This window comes from Helianthus annuus, chromosome 9 (assembly GCF_002127325.2).
Source record: "Helianthus annuus cultivar XRQ/B chromosome 9, HanXRQr2.0-SUNRISE, whole genome shotgun sequence".
In the NCBI taxonomy this organism is placed as follows: Eukaryota; Viridiplantae; Streptophyta; class Magnoliopsida; order Asterales; family Asteraceae; genus Helianthus; species Helianthus annuus.
The window spans coordinates 182,939,882-182,961,240 of record NC_035441.2 but is presented as its reverse complement, the minus strand read 5'-3'; the positions used below and the strand labels follow the sequence as shown (position 1 = coordinate 182,961,240).

The following is a 21,359-nucleotide window of genomic DNA, read 5'->3' as shown; positions in this document are numbered from 1 at the left end:
GAACAAGGTTGATCTCAAAATAAATATTTGTGTATGGGCTTAGGTGTGTAAGGCTACTAAGGCATGGGCTTAAGGCCCATTCTAAAATTTTGTTTTCTATCTGTATTATATACACGTTACCTCACGTGTTACCACAGAATGTTGACTATGAAAGTTAGTAGACTGAAGGGAGTGGGGCGTCCTTTAGAGGGGCGTCTTGCGACACGTGCCGCCACGTCAGATCAGAGGATTTTGAGCAAAAAAAGGGGCGTGGTGTTTGGGGCGGCTTGGGGCGTCTTGGAGGGGGGGGGGAGTTCTTGGAATTTTGTGCCAAAAGTTTATTTGTCTGAGAGGAGTGACGACGAGAAGAGGACGGGCAAAGGGGGGACGCCTATGGGGGGCGGTGTTTGGGGCGGCGTCGGAGGGGGAGACGCCCCACTCCGTTTAGTCTTAGTGTCGCTATATGAGATGCTAAAATTCCTTTTTTATAATAAACTAGTATTAAGCATTCTCGCATTGCGGCAAGAGCGAACACCAATGTCATATTACTGTTAGCAATCACCAACATTAAAGTTGCGGCGTGATAATACAAAAAAAACTAAACCGAAACATAAAACATATAAAAGAATAACTAAGTCGATCTAGGAGCTGTGCGTTACGATGAACCTGACAAATGAGAAAAAATAGACGACGTAAGAACGTTTAACCACAGACGCACATTGCGCCGTGTAACTCACATAATTTAGAACAGAACGCAAAACGAAAATTTTGCGGAAAATAAAAAGCATAGAGAACCAAAGTTGAAAGTAAAAAAGTTGTAACGTTAAATTGCAAAAGATGAAAAGTTTTGGGGTTAAAAGTAAAAAAATCAAATAGTTTTGGGTTAAAAGTAAAGAATTAAATCGTTTTGGGTTAAAAGTAGAAAAAGCAAAAAAAAAAAAAAAAAAAACTTTAAAAGCCCTCAAAGCATATGGTACAACACATTTATATTCAAACATGTTAAAAATTATAGTATTGGGTAATTGGGTAATTATATTAGGGTTATTGGATTTTAATAGTCCTACGTTTAAAAATTCCCTCTAATAATCCCCCAAAGCATATGGTACAACACAGTTGGCCGCCGATCATCATCCCAACTTTAAAAATTCCCTCCAATAATCCCAACTTGTAAAAGTTTGGCCACCACTGATCCTTTTCAAATATATAAGAATTTGGTCTCCTCAGTAGATTCAATTACACCTAGACACTTCTTAATTGATTTAAATGCACATATGTTATAAAAGGATCAATGACGGCCAAACTTTTACAAGTTAGGATTATTTGAGTGAATTTTTAAAGTTGGGATTATTATCGGCCAACTAGTGAAAGTTAGGATTATTAAAATCCAATAACTCATTATATTATTACGCTTAAACATTTTGAAACATATAGTATATTACTATATGTACTGTTTCGTTAAAAAATTGTTAAATCTATATATATAATAAATGAATAAGGTTTGGGACACATGTCCTCACATGGTGCAACCATTTTGGTTTTTTCCCGCCTTTTTTTTAGGTCCATCTCTTAATATCGGTTGACCCGACCCGGTATTAAATACATTTCCTAAATTTGATTACCATCTAATAATAGCCTAAATCAATACCATAACCTCCATTGCATCTCACATCTCTCCTCTCAATCATTGTTCCAAACACTCTTAAGAACCTAAATGAAGATCATCGTCAACAATCGTCTTGATTGACAGTAAGCAATTGGATTCCATAATCTGTTGTCAAGATTTTGTGTTATTGTTTGTGATTTTGAACTTCGTGTACCATGACCGTTAGGTTATTGTGGATTTGGAAGAACGATACACAAAATCCCTTACATCAAAGGTATTTTTATCATTTGAGCATTTGTTATTTTGCTTTTTATTACTTTGATTTTGCATTAGGATGTTATTTGTTTTGATCGGTTACTGTGTAATTTGAAGGATCATTGTTTTCTATGTTTGTTTTCTCTAGCTTTTCTTTTGATTCTATACGCATGTCTTAATGATTTTCCTAACCATTATTTTGTTTTTTTTTCTTTTAAAATTCAAATAGTTCTTCGCAGAATCATTAATGTCTTTTAATTCGATAATCTTAAGGTTTTAAAAAATATGTTTGTTTTAAAGTTTTGTAATCTTGGTTGAATCTGGCTTTAATCTTGATTGTAAATATGGTTTTCTCATTTTTATTTATTGGATGGAGTTCGTTTTTCAAGTAAAAAAAATTCTTGAAAGATACTTGAAATTGATATTTATTGATTTTTACTATATTGAAACACGATATTTGTTTTATAATTACCATATTGTTTAAGGAAGCTTATTGTTGATGTAAAAAATAATGTTTGTTTTTCAAAAAACATAGTTTCATGTGTTTACAGGTTTTGTTATCAAGAAAAAATATGGCCATGATGCCACCAATGTTGGTGATGAAGGTGATTTTGCTTCTAATATTATGGTGATCATGGTTTAACCATTTTCATACATCATTTTGATATTCTTTTTTAACGATTTCTACATATTCGTTCTTTATCTTTAGGAAAACAAAGAAGGCCTTAAATTACTAAAGATTCATTTACTTATGAATTGATCAATTCGATTTTTTTAAATCTCTAATATGTAAAATTGGAAGTAGCAAAATAGAAACACGTCAAAACTGGTTGAAAATTACCCAAAGTTTATTTTTTATACAACCTCTTAAATTGTTTCTTTCACTAAAAAAGGTAAGCGTATTAAAATAATATACTTTATATATTGTAAAATATAACTGAAAATATTTATACAATAATTCTAAAATGATACCGTATCTTTTTAACATTTATATTATCAAAATTAATTGTTTTTTCTTTAAATTGGTAATAAATGCATTCCTTTTCATTCATAATTTGATTCCCTTCATCTTACCAACTTTTCATATATCTTTTTCGTTTAGTATATTTTTTTTTCATTTAGGAATGTTAACTATCATCATTTATTCATTTCCATTTCTACAAATACGTGTAAATGATGATTCACAATTTCATAATCAATCAATAAATTTAATGTATATTTATATTATATATATTTTTATCATTTAAATACTAAGCAATGAAAATGAGTGTTGAACGTTGACTTATCACAAGTTAAGTCTATATTCTGAATTGTTATTTTAAGTTGAAGTATTTAATAGGTTAGTCAAATTTATTAATTAGTTACTTTGTAAAGCTTAATTATTTTCTCCATCCATTTGTATCAGAATTAACTTTTTTAAACGTTAATCAAAATTATTAATTTAGTTTTGAATTGTAATTTTAAAGTAACATATTCAATAGGTTAGTTAAATAGGTTAATGGGTTACTCCCTCAATTCTTATTCATGTTTGCAGATGGCATTTACATTTGTAAGTTTAATTTCTTATTTTTCCTAATAAGATGAACTATTGTCACCAGCTATTATTTGATTGCCTTTGTGTAGGTTTAGGCAAATTTGAGGTTTTTTGTTTGTTGGCTGGTATGGTTATGTGATTGACTTTACTTTCACTTCGCAGTCGTTGAGTATGCAGCCGTGGAAGATTTATTCTCTTGGTTTGAAGATGAAATATTCCATATCTTGGCTCGCCATCCAAGATTGCGATTGTTGCTGTATGAATAGTTTAAAATTTGAGCAAAGATGAGAATTTTGTGTGTCCTGGCGGGGTACTCGAGATGGTCATATGATTTGACTTTGCTTTCACGTGGCAACCAGTTAGTGTGTAGGAATGGCACATCCATACTCTTTCTTTAAATATTTACATATATGATCCTCATTATTCTTTCATCGTGTTTTCTAATCATTCATCGTTTACATAATATTACCCATTTTGATTGATTGCAGATCAATGGTGGATACTTGGGTAATTTCTCCTCCTTTTTTACCCACTGTAATCCTAAAAGTTTAGAACATTCTAATCTAACATCGCTACTAGAGTTCTTCACCGAACTCCAAAAGGAGGTTCTCAGGTTCGATTTCTACCTCCTTACTTTATCAGTTATAGTTATAGCTTTGATTAGTTTTTGTGTATTTAAATTAGTTTATTTTTACTCGTGATGGAGATTAACAATTTTTGCTATCTAATTTGTGAAATATGATCGTTGATTTGCTTTTAGACTGTTTTTCATTATAGAATATGTTTTTTTAGTCTGATGGTTTATATCCTGGTATTTTTTTTTTTTGCATTTTATTTTTGAAGTCTTTTAGATTCTGATTTGGGGCTTTCATTCTGTGTCCTTTTACCTAACTGTAGGTGATGTTGAGATGGTTCCAGTTATGGTCAACACTATCAAAATGGTTTTCTTTTTTCTTGCTTAATCTTTTATAAAATGGACAAATTGTTATTGTTTGTTTGTTGACACTTGGTCCGTGATGTTAAGCCTTGGGTTACGTGAGATCGATGGGTAAGAAGACATCACACTTTATCATGCTTAGTACATGTATGGGTAAATGGGATAATTCGGTTTAATTTATCACTAACAGGTGCGTCAAATGAGTTGATTTTATTTAATATAGCTCAAACTGAAACGGGTCAAACAGGCGAAAGTCACCTAAAATGCATATAACCTCCGGATTTGTTTTATTTCAAAATAAATTACTATATTGATATTTACTCTTTGATCATATCTAATACTGAACTTTTTTTTATGAAAAACAAGTTTCTGGGCAGTGGTACCCATTTTGACACGCACAGGTAAAAAGTGATCAATTTTTTATATATCCCAGATGATTTTTTGATATTTCACTATGATATGATTGGTTTAATTTGCCATTTGGTTAGAATATTGTAACAATTTTGTACAGGTTGTTGCTTGCAGTTGTGATTTTTGTGACCAAGGAGGCCGTTAAATTCTCAACACAAGGTGATTTCGGAAGGGCGGTTTTCTCCTTACACATTTTGGTGCGCAGATAACTCATGTATTTGTGTAAAGTATTTTATTAGCATGATGTTGTGATGATCTAACTGTGCTTGCATATTACAAAGTTACTTATACTAGATAAAGATGGAATTGTTACAAATAAAACAACCAATGTAATCTATAAGGAAATTCTTACTGAAAATATGTTTAGATTTTCTATTTTATTGTTTCATTGTTGTTTTTTAAAGTTTTTTTTATGCAATTGTTTTATGATAACTAACCGGAAGAGTGAATATATCATTATTAAGTTTCATCTACTTACAGTTAGTTTATTTATATTTTGTAGATAATGTCTTATCTTCATGGTTATAAGTTTATACAACTTCTATCGGATCCATTGTCTTCTCATTTGCTAAATACGTATTTTTTTTCATTATTAGTTGTTATATTTATTTATACCTACCGCATATGTTGGATGATTTTTAAATTTAGTTACTTAATTTGCTATTTTTAGGCAATTCAATCATGCATGAACAAGATGTTATTGCTGAATAATATGTTCAACTCTCAAGTTGTTGTTACTACAAGTAATGGCAATTTATGGGCTGTTGATCTCAACTATATTGGTGATCAATATTATTTCATGAATGGTTGGCAAAATATCGTTAAAGATTTGGATTTGGATGTTCTTTGTTTTTTTGGTATTTGAATATGTCAGAAACAATAAGTTTAACCTATCTTATTACCACCAAAACCCTTTTAAGCAGTATTTACAACCTGCTTTTTGCAAGTCAATTGATCAACCATTCTCTACCCATTTTATAAGTATTTCATAAAGAAGTCTTATTGATAAAATACTTAATTTCCTTTTCTAAGATAGGCAGTATAATGATAATTTTTTATAAATGTTGATGCAGATTTTGTGTCCGATGCTTGTCGAATAGATTAGTTATTATTTTACGCTGAATTTGTAATAGTTAGTGAAACGGTCTATCGAACGTGTATAGACCCGCTCGTTTGAAGTGGTCAAACGAGAGGGTTATTCGGTTGACCGTGTGTGTTTGCTAGACAAATTATGGTTGTATATGTTGGTGTCGAAGGATAAGGCATCGAAGGATTGTGTATCCTTCGATGAGCTCGAAAGATATCCATCGAAGGTTGAAGATGGACCTCGAAGGATATGGCATCCTTCGAGGTATGTGTGTATCTTTCGAAAGCTGGATGGTCGACAGATGATCTATCGACCAGTCAGTTTAATCCTTCGACCGTGCAACCTGTGTTTGGTATAAATACCAACACCTTTTCATTTGCAACTCAAGAGTGAGAGCACAAGTGTGTGCAAGAGAGTGATAGGAGGTTTGAGTCCTCACCGGGAGAAATCACCACTTGATTTCTCCCTGGATGTATACTTCTTTGGTATTAATTCGGTTTCCATGTAATCGGGCCGACTTGTAATGTTTTACTACCGGATTAATGCAAAGTTGTTTGTTTATCATCTCTATCTTCTTCCATCTTTGAACATTATCATGAAAATCACGGATTGGATCCCGAAACACGGACCTACAATTGGTATCAGAGCCATGGTGCCCGATTTAGTAAAACTAACCGTTTACTAAGTCACATGTGCTCTAGATCTGTGATTTTTGTGCCTTTTTGTTCAAGATGTAAAAATGGTGAAAATGAGAAAAACTCAGATCTGGACCCGAATATTCAGATCTGTGATAAAACGAGTGTTGGGTTTTATGTTTTTCTCCTAAATCTTCAAGTTTCCTTCATCAAAAATCGTTTACGAAGTGTTTTCATAAATCTGCAGATTTAAACAGTTGCTGTGTTCATAATGTTCTTATAATCTTCATATTTCGAAAGATCAGTTCTGATATGATAGCAACTGATGTTTGTCAGATCCAAATCTGACATGTGCCCGAAAGGTCATCTTTCCATTCTTCGAAAGATCAAAACAGTTACATGAAGGATCATATGGTTTCGAAGGGTCATCTTAAAGACTTCGAAGGATACCAACAAGATCAGCTCTGTTTTGTTCGAAAGGTCATCTGTCTACTTCGAAGGGTCATGTTCATCAACAGACTTCGAAGGATCAAATGAAATTTTCGAAAGGTCAAATTAAAAAAAAAAAAAAAAAATTCGAAGGGTCATCAGTTGACTCGAAGGATGATCATTTTGCTTTCGAAGGGTCAAGAGTTTGAAAGGTCATCTTAACAGTCTCGAAGGATCAAAGCAGCTTCAAAGGATCACCTTTATTCCTAACCAACCCCGAAAGATCAAGCAGTACTTCAAAGGGTCATTCTTCCTTAATTTTTCGAAAGATCAAACTGACCTTGAAAGATCATTCGATCCTGTTCGAAAGATCTGTGTTGTCTTTCGTTTGAGCCAGATCTTGAAGAAAGATGAAAGTGTCGGCTGGTGATTTTTTTTTTAAAAAAAATTAGGGTTGTTGACTTTTGAAGAAAGAGACTTGAAAGATGATGTTGAAAGCTGAAATGTTTTGGTGCTGTGAACTGTGTATGACGGCTGGATATCCAACTAGGGATTGTGATTTCATGAATTGAGTGGGCCAATTTCTTTGATGGGCTACAATTTCTAGATTGGGCCAAATTTCTTTGCTGAACTACAATTAATTGAGTTTTGCCTTTGGCCCACATCGATGTTTTAACTATGTAGGGCATGGTTTTATTGGGCTTATTATTTTGGTCATTTATAGGACATCGAGAGGATTTCATTCATGGGTATAATATGCTCCCAATTTAAACCGATGTCTATATTTGATTAGAATTTTACTATGAGATCAGTCAGATTGTTACAACATTTGGGGTTGCTCATTTAATTCACTTGACGATGGTCGGGTGTTCGTAAAGATTATTTGAACCGGGCTTCCAAATTTCAACATAAAAATTTGAACGAATTCGGGAGCGCGCGGGGTGATGCAGCATGATGAAAACAAGAGATGATGAAAACTTGATGTTTGAAAAATTGTGGGGTAGTCACGGTTACCGATGCAAATGGCAAAAATGGTAACGCGACTATTATGGGCCAAAAACAACACGATATGTTCGCTTCCGCGCATCAGTATTTATGATTGTTACCGGTTATTCGGAAATGTTCGAAAGGATTTTGTTTATTGTCATATTCTCGCATTTGAAGACGAACGTATGAACCTGGAACGTCTATACCGGTCCTAACGAGTTCACAAAGTCTTTGGTCTTTGGGGGGATACAAGTCAGATCCTACGGGGTACCAGGGGACGTTCTTATTCAACTAGATTATGCAAAGAAGAAAGTCATGTTCGTGAATTTTCGGAACCGAGAACATTCAATGAAGATTGATGACAGTTCCGCTCAGTGGAGGGAATTGGTGAACATTTGACGACAGTTTCTTTGAAGTGGAAAGAATCTGTTAAGGTTTAGAGATCTTACCAAAGAAATGGGGGGATAAAAATTTTCATTTGTTGAATTTCTTCGGTAAAATTCTAAACGCAATCACAGGTGGTAGAGTTTGTGTTTTTCTAGTGAGACAAGGGGGTTCTGCGTGGAATGTTTTGCACAGAAAAGTGCATTACTTGGTCGATTCCACAAAGACGGTTTACAGAAGATAGTTTACTAGAAATCTCTATCAATGTAGTATGCTTGAAGATCAAGACTTGATGCAGTTGTTAAAGAATGGAACCCTTATCAAATGCCGGTTGGAGTATTGGAAGATCAGCGGAAGATCGGTCAATTGAGTCCTTTGAGGAAATTGCACAACACTCAACACGGATGCGCGTACTCTGAGGGGGAAATATTTTACAATGAGCATCAAGATACTACTTACCTGGATCATCGGTCAAGGGGGAATTTGTCAACACAGAGAAGATGAATACTTGACTGAAGATTGATTGCAGTTGCATTTTCAGCATTCGACAGCAACGGACAAGGGGGAATTTGTTGATGCAGATTTTGTGTCCGATGCTTGTCGAATAGATTAGTTATTATTTTACGCTGAATTTGTAATAGTTAGTGAAACGGTCTATCGAACGTGTATAGACCCGCTCGTTTGAAGTGGTCAAACGAGAGGGTTATTCGGTTGACCGTGTGTGTTTGCTAGACAAATTATGGTTGTATATGTTGGTGTCGAAGGATAAGGCATCGAAGGATTGTGTATCCTTCGATGAGCTCGAAAGATATCCATCGAAGGTTGAAGATGGACCTCGAAGGATATGGCATCCTTCGAGGTATGTGTGTATCTTTCGAAAGCTGGATGGTCGACAGATGATCTATCGACCAGTCAGTTTAATCCTTCGACCGTGCAACCTGTGTTTGGTATAAATACCAACACCTTGTCATTTGCAACTCAAGAGTGAGAGCACAAGTGTGTGCAAGAGAGTGATAGGAGGTTTGAGTCCTCACCGGGAGAAATCACCACTTGATTTCTCCCTGGATGTATACTTCTTTGGTATTAATTCGGTTTCCATGTAATCGGGCCGACTTGTAATGTTTTACTACCGGATTAATGCAAAGTTGTTTGTTTATCATCTCTATCTTCTTCCATCTTTGAACATTATCATGAAAATCACGGATTGGATCCCGAAACACGGACCTACAATTGGTATCAGAGCCATGGTGCCCGATTTAGTAAAACTAACCGTTTACTAAGTCACATGTGCTCTAGATCTGTGATTTTTGTGCCTTTTTGTTCAAGATGTAAAAATGGTGAAAATGAGAAAAACTCAGATCTGGACCCGAATATTCAGATCTGTGATAAAACGAGTGTTGGGTTTTATGTTTTTCTCCTAAATCTTCAAGTTTCCTTCATCAAAAATCGTTTACGAAGTGTTTTCATAAATCTGCAGATTTAAACAGTTGCTGTGTTCATAATGTTCTTATAATCTTCATATTTCGAAAGATCAGTTCTGATATGATAGCAACTGATGTTTGTCAGATCCAGATCTGACATGTGCCCGAAAGGTCATCTTTCCATTCTTCGAAAGATCAAAACAGTTACATGAAGGATCATATGGTTTCGAAGGGTCATCTTAAAGACTTCGAAGGATACCAACAAGATCAGCTCTGTTTTGTTCGAAAGGTCATCTGTCTACTTCGAAGGGTCATGTTCATCAACAGACTTCGAAGGATCAAATGAAATTTTCGAAAGGTCAAATTAAAAAAAAAAAAAAAAATTTCGAAGGGTCATCAGTTGACTCGAAGGATGATCATTTTGCTTTCGAAGGGTCAAGAGTTTGAAAGGTCATCTTAACAGTCTCGAAGGATCAAAGCAGCTTCAAAGGATCACCTTTATTCCTAACCAACCCCGAAAGATCAAGCAGTACTTCAAAGGGTCATTCTTCCTTAATTTTTCGAAAGATCAAACTGACCTTGAAAGATCATTCGATCCTGTTCGAAAGATCTGTGTTGTCTTTCGTTTGAGCCAGATCTTGAAGAAAGATGAAAGTGTCGGCTGGTGATTTTTTTTTTAAAAAAAAATTAGGGTTGTTGACTTTTGAAGAAAGAGACTTGAAAGATGATGTTGAAAGCTGAAATGTTTTGGTGCTGTGAACTGTGTATGACGGCTGGATATCCAACTAGGGATTGTGATTTCATGAATTGAGTGGGCCAATTTCTTTGATGGGCTACAATTTCTAGATTGGGCCAAATTTCTTTGCTGAACTACAATTAATTGAGTTTTGCCTTTGGCCCACATCGATGTTTTAACTATGTAGGGCATGGTTTTATTGGGCTTATTATTTTGGTCATTTATAGGACATCGAGAGGATTTCATTCATGGGTATAATATGCTCCCAATTTAAACCGATGTCTATATTTGATTAGAATTTTACTATGAGATCAGTCAGATTGTTACAACATTTGGGGTTGCTCATTTAATTCACTTGACGATGGTCGGGTGTTCGTAAAGATTATTTGAACCGGGCTTCCAAATTTCAACATAAAAATTTGAACGAATTCGGGAGCGCGCGGGGTGATGCAGCATGATGAAAACAAGAGATGATGAAAACTTGATGTTTGAAAAATTGTGGGGTAGTCACGGTTACCGATGCAAATGGCAAAAATGGTAACGCGACTATTATGGGCCAAAAACAACACGATATGTTCGCTTCCGCGCATCAGTATTTATGATTGTTACCGGTTATTCGGAAATGTTCGAAAGGATTTTGTTTATTGTCATATTCTCGCATTTGAAGACGAACGTATGAACCTGGAACGTCTATACCGGTCCTAACGAGTTCACAAAGTCTTTGGTCTTTGGGGGGATACAAGTCAGATCCTACGGGGTACCAGGGGACGTTCTTATTCAACTAGATTATGCAAAGAAGAAAGTCATGTTCGTGAATTTTCGGAACCGAGAACATTCAATGAAGATTGATGACAGTTCCGCTCAGTGGAGGGAATTGGTGAACATTTGACGACAGTTTCTTTGAAGTGGAAAGAATCTGTTAAGGTTTAGAGATCTTACCAAAGAAATGGGGGGATAAAAATTTTCATTTGTTGAATTTCTTCGGTAAAATTCTAAACGCAATCACAGGTGGTAGAGTTTGTGTTTTTCTGGTGAGACAAGGGGGTTCTGCGTGGAATGTTTTGCACAGAAAAGTGCATTACTTGGTCGATTCCACAAAGACGGTTTACAGAAGATAGTTTACTAGAAATCTCTATCAATGTAGTATGCTTGAAGATCAAGACTTGATGCAGTTGTTAAAGAATGGAACCCTTATCAAATGCCGGTTGGAGTATTGGAAGATCAGCGGAAGATCGGTCAATTGAGTCCTTTGAGGAAATTGCACAACACTCAACACGGATGCGCGTACTCTGAGGGGGAAATATTTTACAATGAGCATCAAGATACTACTTACCTGGATCATCGGTCAAGGGGGAATTTGTCAACACAGAGAAGATGAATACTTGACTGAAGATTGATTGCAGTTGCATTTTCAGCATTCGACAGCAACGGACAAGGGGGAATTTGTTGATGCAGATTTTGTGTCCGATGCTTGTCGAATAGATTAGTTATTATTTTACGCTGAATTTGTAATAGTTAGTGAAACGGTCTATCGAACGTGTATAGACCCGCTCGTTTGAAGTGGTCAAACGAGAGGGTTATTCGGTTGACCGTGTGTGTTTGCTAGACAAATTATGGTTGTATATGTTGGTGTCGAAGGATAAGGCATCGAAGGATTGTGTATCCTTCGATGAGCTCGAAAGATATCCATCGAAGGTTGAAGATGGACCTCGAAGGATATGGCATCCTTCGAGGTATGTGTGTATCTTTCGAAAGCTGGATGGTCGACAGATGATCTATCGACCAGTCAGTTTAATCCTTCGACCGTGCAACCTGTGTTTGGTATAAATACCAACACCTTGTCATTTGCAACTCAAGAGTGAGAGCACAAGTGTGTGCAAGAGAGTGATAGGAGGTTTGAGTCCTCACCGGGAGAAATCACCACTTGATTTCTCCCTGGATGTATACTTCTTTGGTATTAATTCGGTTTCCATGTAATCGGGCCGACTTGTAATGTTTTACTACCGGATTAATGCAAAGTTGTTTGTTTATCATCTCTATCTTCTTCCATCTTTGAACATTATCATGAAAATCACGGATTGGATCCCGAAACACGGACCTACAATTGGTATCAGAGCCATGGTGCCCGATTTAGTAAAACTAACCGTTTACTAAGTCACATGTGCTCTAGATCTGTGATTTTTGTGCCTTTTTGTTCAAGATGTAAAAATGGTGAAAATGAGAAAAACTCAGATCTGGACCCGAATATTCAGATCTGTGATAAAACGAGTGTTGGGTTTTATGTTTTTCTCCTAAATCTTCAAGTTTCCTTCATCAAAAATCGTTTACGAAGTGTTTTCATAAATCTGCAGATTTAAACAGTTGCTGTGTTCATAATGTTCTTATAATCTTCATATTTCGAAAGATCAGTTCTGATATGATAGCAACTGATGTTTGTCAGATCCACATCTGACATGTGCCCGAAAGGTCATCTTTCCATTCTTCGAAAGATCAAAACAGTTACATGAAGGATCATATGGTTTCGAAGGGTCATCTTAAAGACTTCGAAGGATACCAACAAGATCAGCTCTGTTTTGTTCGAAAGGTCATCTGTCTACTTCGAAGGGTCATGTTCATCAACAGACTTCGAAGGATCAAATGAAATTTTCGAAAGGTCAAATTAAAAAAAAAAAAAAAAAATTCGAAGGGTCATCAGTTGACTCGAAGGATGATCATTTTGCTTTCGAAGGGTCAAGAGTTTGAAAGGTCATCTTAACAGTCTCGAAGGATCAAAGCAGCTTCAAAGGATCACCTTTATTCCTAACCAACCCCGAAAGATCAAGCAGTACTTCAAAGGGTCAGTCTTCCTTAATTTTTCGAAAGATCAAACTGACCTTGAAAGATCATTCGATCCTGTTCGAAAGATCTGTGTTGTCTTTCGTTTGAGCCAGATCTTGAAGAAAGATGAAAGTGTCGGCTGGTGATTTTTTTTTTAAAAAAAATTAGGGTTGTTGACTTTTGAAGAAAGAGACTTGAAAGATGATGTTGAAAGCTGAAATGTTTTGGTGCTGTGAACTGTGTATGACGGCTGGATATCCAACTAGGGATTGTGATTTCATGAATTGAGTGGGCCAATTTCTTTGATGGGCTACAATTTCTAGATTGGGCCAAATTTCTTTGCTGAACTACAATTAATTGAGTTTTGCCTTTGGCCCACATCGATGTTTTAACTATGTAGGGCATGGTTTTATTGGGCTTATTATTTTGGTCATTTATAGGACATCGAGAGGATTTCATTCATGGGTATAATATGCTCCCAATTTAAACCGATGTCTATATTTGATTAGAATTTTACTATGAGATCAGTCAGATTGTTACAACATTTGGGGTTGCTCATTTAATTCACTTGACGATGGTCGGGTGTTCGTAAAGATTATTTGAACCGGGCTTCCAAATTTCAACATAAAAATTTGAACGAATTCGGGAGCGCGCGGGGTGATGCAGCATGATGAAAACAAGAGATGATGAAAACTTGATGTTTGAAAAATTGTGGGGTAGTCACGGTTACCGATGCAAATGGCAAAAATGGTAACGCGACTATTATGGGCCAAAAACAACACGATATGTTCGCTTCCGCGCATCAGTATTTATGATTGTTACCGGTTATTCGGAAATGTTCGAAAGGATTTTGTTTATTGTCATATTCTCGCATTTGAAGACGAACGTATGAACCTGGAACGTCTATACCGGTCCTAACGAGTTCACAAAGTCTTTGGTCTTTGGGGGGATACAAGTCAGATCCTACGGGGTACCAGGGGACGTTCTTATTCAACTAGATTATGCAAAGAAGAAAGTCATGTTCGTGAATTTTCGGAACCGAGAACATTCAATGAAGATTGATGACAGTTCCGCTCAGTGGAGGGAATTGGTGAACATTTGACGACAGTTTCTTTGAAGTGGAAAGAATCTGTTAAGGTTTAGAGATCTTACCAAAGAAATGGGGGGATAAAAATTTTCATTTGTTGAATTTCTTCGGTAAAATTCTAAACGCAATCACAGGTGGTAGAGTTTGTGTTTTTCTGGTGAGACAAGGGGGTTCTGCGTGGAATGTTTTGCACAGAAAAGTGCATTACTTGGTCGATTCCACAAAGACGGTTTACAGAAGATAGTTTACTAGAAATCTCTATCAATGTAGTATGCTTGAAGATCAAGACTTGATGCAGTTGTTAAAGAATGGAACCCTTATCAAATGCCGGTTGGAGTATTGGAAGATCAGCGGAAGATCGGTCAATTGAGTCCTTTGAGGAAATTGCACAACACTCAACACGGATGCGCGTACTCTGAGGGGGAAATATTTTACAATGAGCATCAAGATACTACTTACCTGGATCATCGGTCAAGGGGGAATTTGTCAACACAGAGAAGATGAATACTTGACTGAAGATTGATTGCAGTTGCATTTTCAGCATTCGACAGCAACGGACAAGGGGGAATTTGTTGATGCAGATTTTGTGTCCGATGCTTGTCGAATAGATTAGTTATTATTTTACGCTGAATTTGTAATAGTTAGTGAAACGGTCTATCGAACGTGTATAGACCCGCTCGTTTGAAGTGGTCAAACGAGAGGGTTATTCGGTTGACCGTGTGTGTTTGCTAGACAAATTATGGTTGTATATGTTGGTGTCGAAGGATAAGGCATCGAAGGATTGTGTATCCTTCGATGAGCTCGAAAGATATCCATCGAAGGTTGAAGATGGACCTCGAAGGATATGGCATCCTTCGAGGTATGTGTGTATCTTTCGAAAGCTGGATGGTCGACAGATGATCTATCGACCAGTCAGTTTAATCCTTCGACCGTGCAACCTGTGTTTGGTATAAATACCAACACCTTGTCATTTGCAACTCAAGAGTGAGAGCACAAGTGTGTGCAAGAGAGTGATAGGAGGTTTGAGTCCTCACCGGGAGAAATCACCACTTGATTTCTCCCTGGATGTATACTTCTTTGGTATTAATTCGGTTTCCATGTAATCGGGCCGACTTGTAATGTTTTACTACCGGATTAATGCAAAGTTGTTTGTTTATCATCTCTATCTTCTTCCATCTTTGAACATTATCTTCTTCCATCTTTGAACATCTTTGAACATTCCATAATGACTTAGTAACTTATGGAAATATTACCAAGCAGTATAAGAAATCCCAACTTGATAATTCACCAATTACACCATTTTTTGAAACAATTGTTTCTTCTAATTTGCTAAGAGTTCAATAGAATAATTTTCGTGTAAATAATATTTTATTTACTAATTAATCAAATGAATAACTGATTAAATCTTTTGATTTTATTAGATTATTCCTGAAGAAATTGCGATCTTAGCTGGTTTAGATGAATCTTTGAGAATTATTATTAAAGTTATAGATGGTCACGAATGGGCTATGGAAACTCAAGCATAAAAATGAGCCTATAAAAATGTATAAACTTTTCTAATTAATTTGCTTATATAGATTTTTATAGAGAAACTTTATATATCTTTATAATGCCAATGCTTATTATTCGCCTATTATTTTTAACTTTAGGTTTTATGTTATTAGTTGGGACAAGTTGATAAAAGATGAAGGCTTTTCAATCGGAGAAAGGTGCATCTTTAAGTGGTTTGAACGTGTTGGAAAGTTTATACTTGCACCTTTTGAAGAACCACTTAGCAATGACTCAAATTAAGATTTTGTGTTAATTGATATGGATTTTGATTGTTATGGTGTTGAGGTTGTTTTCATTTTCAAGTTATTGTTATATCTATTTTTGGTCCATTTTGTTGTTCATAATTTTTTTTAAATAATATATATTTTTATAATATATACGCATACATTTATGTAATCTAAATTAGTTTTCAACTAAATAGGTAGGTATACAAAATGATCATAAACTAAAGGTTGCAGAACAGATAACTAAGAAGTTGCAAAGTAATTTATCATTCAACTATATGAATGGGTGTTGATGTCAAACTTCTTCTCTATCTTGATATCGCCTAAAAGCACGATCTTTTTATGTATACAAGTAAGTTATCATAAATATTAACCAAATGTGTAAAATTATAATCCATATAAATATCACATTCATCTACTGAAATTATTGATGAATAATAATAATAATTATTATTATTGTTATGTAATTTTAAATTAATACTATAGGCTGGGTGACAAACAATAAATAGAGAAAAGGCAAATAAATAAAAAAAACCAATTTAATTATTATTATAATAATATAACAATATAATTACTTTAGATTTAACTCAATGAATTCCGTTTTTTGTATGATTTTTTATTTTTGTTTCCAAAATATAAAATATCACGCAATCAATTCCATATTTGTAGAATTATATCTATTTTTATTACTCTTAAAAATCATACCAAGTTTATCTATATCTTCAAATGATCTAACTAACAATAGCAAAATTAGAAATGTACTAAAATATCATCAATTTTAATACCCACATGTCAATCTCTTAAATTTCATTGTTATAACGTTTTTTTCAAAAAAAAATCAACCAATATCATATAACTAAAATAACATATATTTTTATTAATCATTGTCAATAAAAAACAATAAATACGTATATTACTTTTTCATTTATTTTTATATAAATATATAATTTCTTATCAATGATCATAATACAACCTTAAATTTTTGTATTATTTACATTGTTTAAAGATATATATTTTTCTTCACATTAACATAACTAAATTAATATTATTTTTTTATATGTACATGTTAATGAATTTATATAATATTTTATACGTTTTTTCATTATAAACCTGCCCCTTATATATTGATTAGGAAAAACTTATATTTTTTTTAGTATTTATAAGTTATTCGTTTATAAATATGTCAGTTAAAAAAATTGTCAAAGTTTTCGAAAATCAAAAATATACTTAATATCAATTTTCCAAAAATAACATAAATACTTTTTCATTTTACTCATTCTCTTCTAATATATCAATTTTAATCTAACAACTTCCTAAATTAAAACTTTATTATAATATATGTTCAAAGTTGTTCCAAATGCACACATCATAAGAGAAAGTCTGTCTTTGAGCGTGAAGTTGAGATGGTGTGAATTTACATTTTTTTACTATAATCTTAAAGTACTCTATTATTTTATTGCTTCAAATTTATATTTTGTTCGATTCATATATAACAAAGTTTTGTATTAAATTTTGTATATGTCAAGGGATGAATTTATCATAAAGACTCATTTGAGAAACATATATGACCTTTAGCAAATCATAAAGGTTTTTATGAATTTATATAAAAAATTTGTACCAAATTATTTTATAGAAATTAATTATGTTCTTATTTTAAAATTTATACACCCTCAATTCGTTGTGATAGTTGGTATTATTAAGGCTATAGATAAGCATTTTGGTTGGCACTATATGGAGTGTCCTAAATTTTAATTGAGGCGGATACAGATCTTATAGACTGTGTGGGCATGGAGGAGCATTTGTTTCATGTGTGCAACAATTATGATTGTGATGAAAGGGTTACATATCCAGTTGCAAGGTATTATGAGCCTATTTTTATCTATTTTAATAATTATATTTATTAAAATATAAACGATTTGTATATATTTTTTATTTAATTTAACTAGATTCAAAATAAAAGTTCAAGTGGAAGACATTAGTGATGATGTTCCAATAATATTATTTCATCCTCTGGCTGATGAAATTATTGAAAAAGTTGTTCTCAAGTCTGCCGACCAGTTGCTTCAAGAAAACACAACATCTGTATGTATAAGTAATTTTTACTTCACCTATATATTTTTGTCATTATGTTTAAATTTTTGGTTATATTAATTTAATCATAAAATATTATGATTCACAGGATGTTGAAGAAAGTTAGCTTTCCTGTGGATTTAAACAAGTTCATTGGAAAGATGTTTGCTTTTAAAATTGAGATAACAACTTATAATATGACTAACTTTGATGAAATGTATTTGTTACAAACATGACCGATGATGAGTCAATTATTAATAAGCTCAAAGAAAAGATGAAGATTACTGAGTTATTTTTTATAAAAATAGATGATTCATATTAATACATTAATATTTACAATTTATGTAATTCTATTATTAGTAACTTAATTTTGACATTTGTCTCAGGGAAACAATAAAGAATTTATCAAAAGAAAAAGTCATATTCCAAGCATTAAGAATGATGATGCTAATACCAGTTCTGATATCAATAAAATCAACAAGCGTAAACTGGTTGACGTCTACAACTCTTCAACTCCAAGTAACGTCAAGGATCTGGAGAAAGTTAGAAAGAAAGAGACTTAGCTCTTATCTCGATGAATTCAAAGCAGTTTTTATGATTTTTACGTTTTAAACATTGGTTTTTTTTGAATATTTCAGTTTGTTTGTTTGACGTGGTTGTTTGATCTTTATATGCTTTTTTTATATATATGAATAAATCTATCCTTTTTAACCAATATTTTTTTTTTCCTTTTAACTTAATCAACTTATCATTTGACATTAATGGATGAGTCTTAATAAAAGAAAAAAGAAAACAAAATACATATAATTTCCTAAAACACGTTGTTTATAATATGTTTATGAATTTTATTAGTAGAAAATTCAAGTAAAAGCATAATATAATATAATTTAAAAACAAACAATATAACATTTTGTATGGGTGTAGGAAATATTTTTATACTGCGATCTCAGTAAGAATTAAAAGGTTATTAGTTTTGCACGAAAACTATGAATACACATGGAGACAAAGTTAGGATACTGATGAAACCGAACAAATAATTATTGTGGGAAGGGAAAGAAGATACTAATGAGTTTGAAAATGTTGTTTATGTACTTTTTTATTATTGAAAACTAAATTTTCCTAGCCCGGGATGTTCCCGGGTGATAGCCTAGTCAAAATATATAAAAGCTAATATTTTAAATGTATATTGTTGACAAACTAAATTTATCCATTTTAAAGTAATTAACTTGAAAAAGGCTAAGTTAATAAACATTACTAAAATCTACAAAATTTCTGCTTTACCATTTAAATCATTCAAATAACACATTTAAAATTACATGAACATCTTATTGACAACACGTTATTTTTATCATCACAAATTCGGTAAATATTGAAAATTCTATTAAAAGTTTTGATAAAAAGACAGGTCCTGAAGAAGAAAAAAAGGCATCCAAAAAGGAACGTAGGTGACATTTTCATTGTAAAAAAAAACTTGTGCATAAAACACAAATTGATTTCAAATAGTTTAAATACTAGGTTATCACTCGGAAATTTTCCGGGTAGGAAAATTTAATTTACAACAATTTATCTTTCATGTTTGTAAAATCTAAATACTTTGGCATCGTTATCAATATTTTTAATCATTACTAGATGTTTGCAAACCGGATGCTTTGAAACCTTTTGTGTCACGTCTTGTGGTTTCGGCTTCAGTGTGGTGTGACAGTTTCATTGTATCTTAGAAAGCAATTTGCCAATACCAGTGGCACGCAGGTAGAATGGGGCAAAATTGTTTTAAGGAAAGAGAGCAGTCGCCTTGAAGCAATAAGTGGTAGTTAACACAAATTCGAAAACTGGGAAACAACATATGATATCACAAAAAATTTTAATACACACGTTCAATATGTGTTACCAAGAAGTATCAAGTGAAAGCCATAGAAGCTGTCATTCTTACCACTGTTTGTTGTATTTGGCTTGCGTGTAATGATCCCATTTTCAAGAACATCCCCTCATGCATCTCGAAGATTCTCTCTGACATCAAATCACAACCGTTTATTTGGTAAAAAAAAAACAGGGCTAATTTATTGTGGCTTGAGTGGTCGTCGTAGTGTAATTTTAGAGCTATTGAAAAAAATCTAATATTGGCAATTGGATTGTACCTTGTGTATCCCGGTTTCTTGCTACTTGCAAGAGCCGGTTTTTCATTTTTTATAATGAAATTTGCCGTTAAAAAAAGGAATTCATAAATTTAGTATGATTTTTCTAAAGCATACGTCCAGTATGTAAAAAGGTAATAATATTTTATAACTATAAATTCCAGGTACCGGTTCATTTCAAATCAACTAGAGTAACTCAACCAATTTGCTTATTACCTTTGTACAGACGGTATCCATAAAACGGGTCTCATGTGTAGAGTGGTTTCGGTGGGAGATGTACTTTGTCCGAGATGTGGCATTAGAGAGGAGATTGTGACGCACATTATTTGGGATTGAGTATTTGCCCTATAATTCTCACATCCCAACTACACTTATTTTAAAAAAACGTCCAATTGCAGACCGGACCATCACATAACGTTTAATACCCAAGGGTCTTCCTATACCACTACACATTTCAAAATCAATAAAAAAGTTTGCACAAAAGGGAACATTTCCTTTTTTCTTGGGGTACAAGGGTGGCGAAAATATCAATTTTGTCCTTTGGTGCACCCTGTCACTCTCCCCTTACTTCACCTCCTTACTACCCCTTTTTACCAGTGAAACCTCACCATTTCCACCTGCCGAGCCACACCACTCCAGCACCGTCGCATTTCTCGAAGGTATATTTATTTACCCCTATCACCGGTAATCCTGCTGAAATTTTAGTCTCATCTGTTCATGGCTAGAGCTTTTGGTTGTGTAATGAATTTTCGTCTCCATTTCTGTTCAATAGAGGTGTGTAAATAACTTTGAATTTTAGTCTCCATTTCTGTTTAATGAATTTTAGTCACCACCGCAACCATCCCCACCAACCGTACCGTTAAACACCACGTGACATTTTTGGTGGTGAAACGAAATGACAGTCGACTACGATTTAACAACGACGAAAGTTTCGTTCCGCCACAAAAACAACAGATCGGAACGGAATCTGAAAAAAATGGTCGTCATTGTTGCTTTTTCCGGTGATGTTTGAGATCGCGATGGTCACTGTTGTAACCGGGTTATGCGGTCCTTTTCTAATTCTTCAACATTTATAGCAGA

The 21,359-nt window shown here is 33.9% G+C and overlaps 1 long non-coding RNA gene across 1 annotated transcript; it reads left to right on the top strand.

Moving 5' to 3' along the window:
- Positions 1-1,808: 1,808 nt before the first annotated feature.
- On the top strand, positions 1,809-3,554 carry LOC110879995. The gene is made up of 3 exons (XR_002559125.2): positions 1,809-1,856; positions 2,389-2,442; positions 3,534-3,554. It is a non-coding gene; the product is annotated as an uncharacterized LOC110879995 (long non-coding RNA).
- The last annotated feature ends 17,805 nt before the right edge of the window (positions 3,555-21,359 follow it).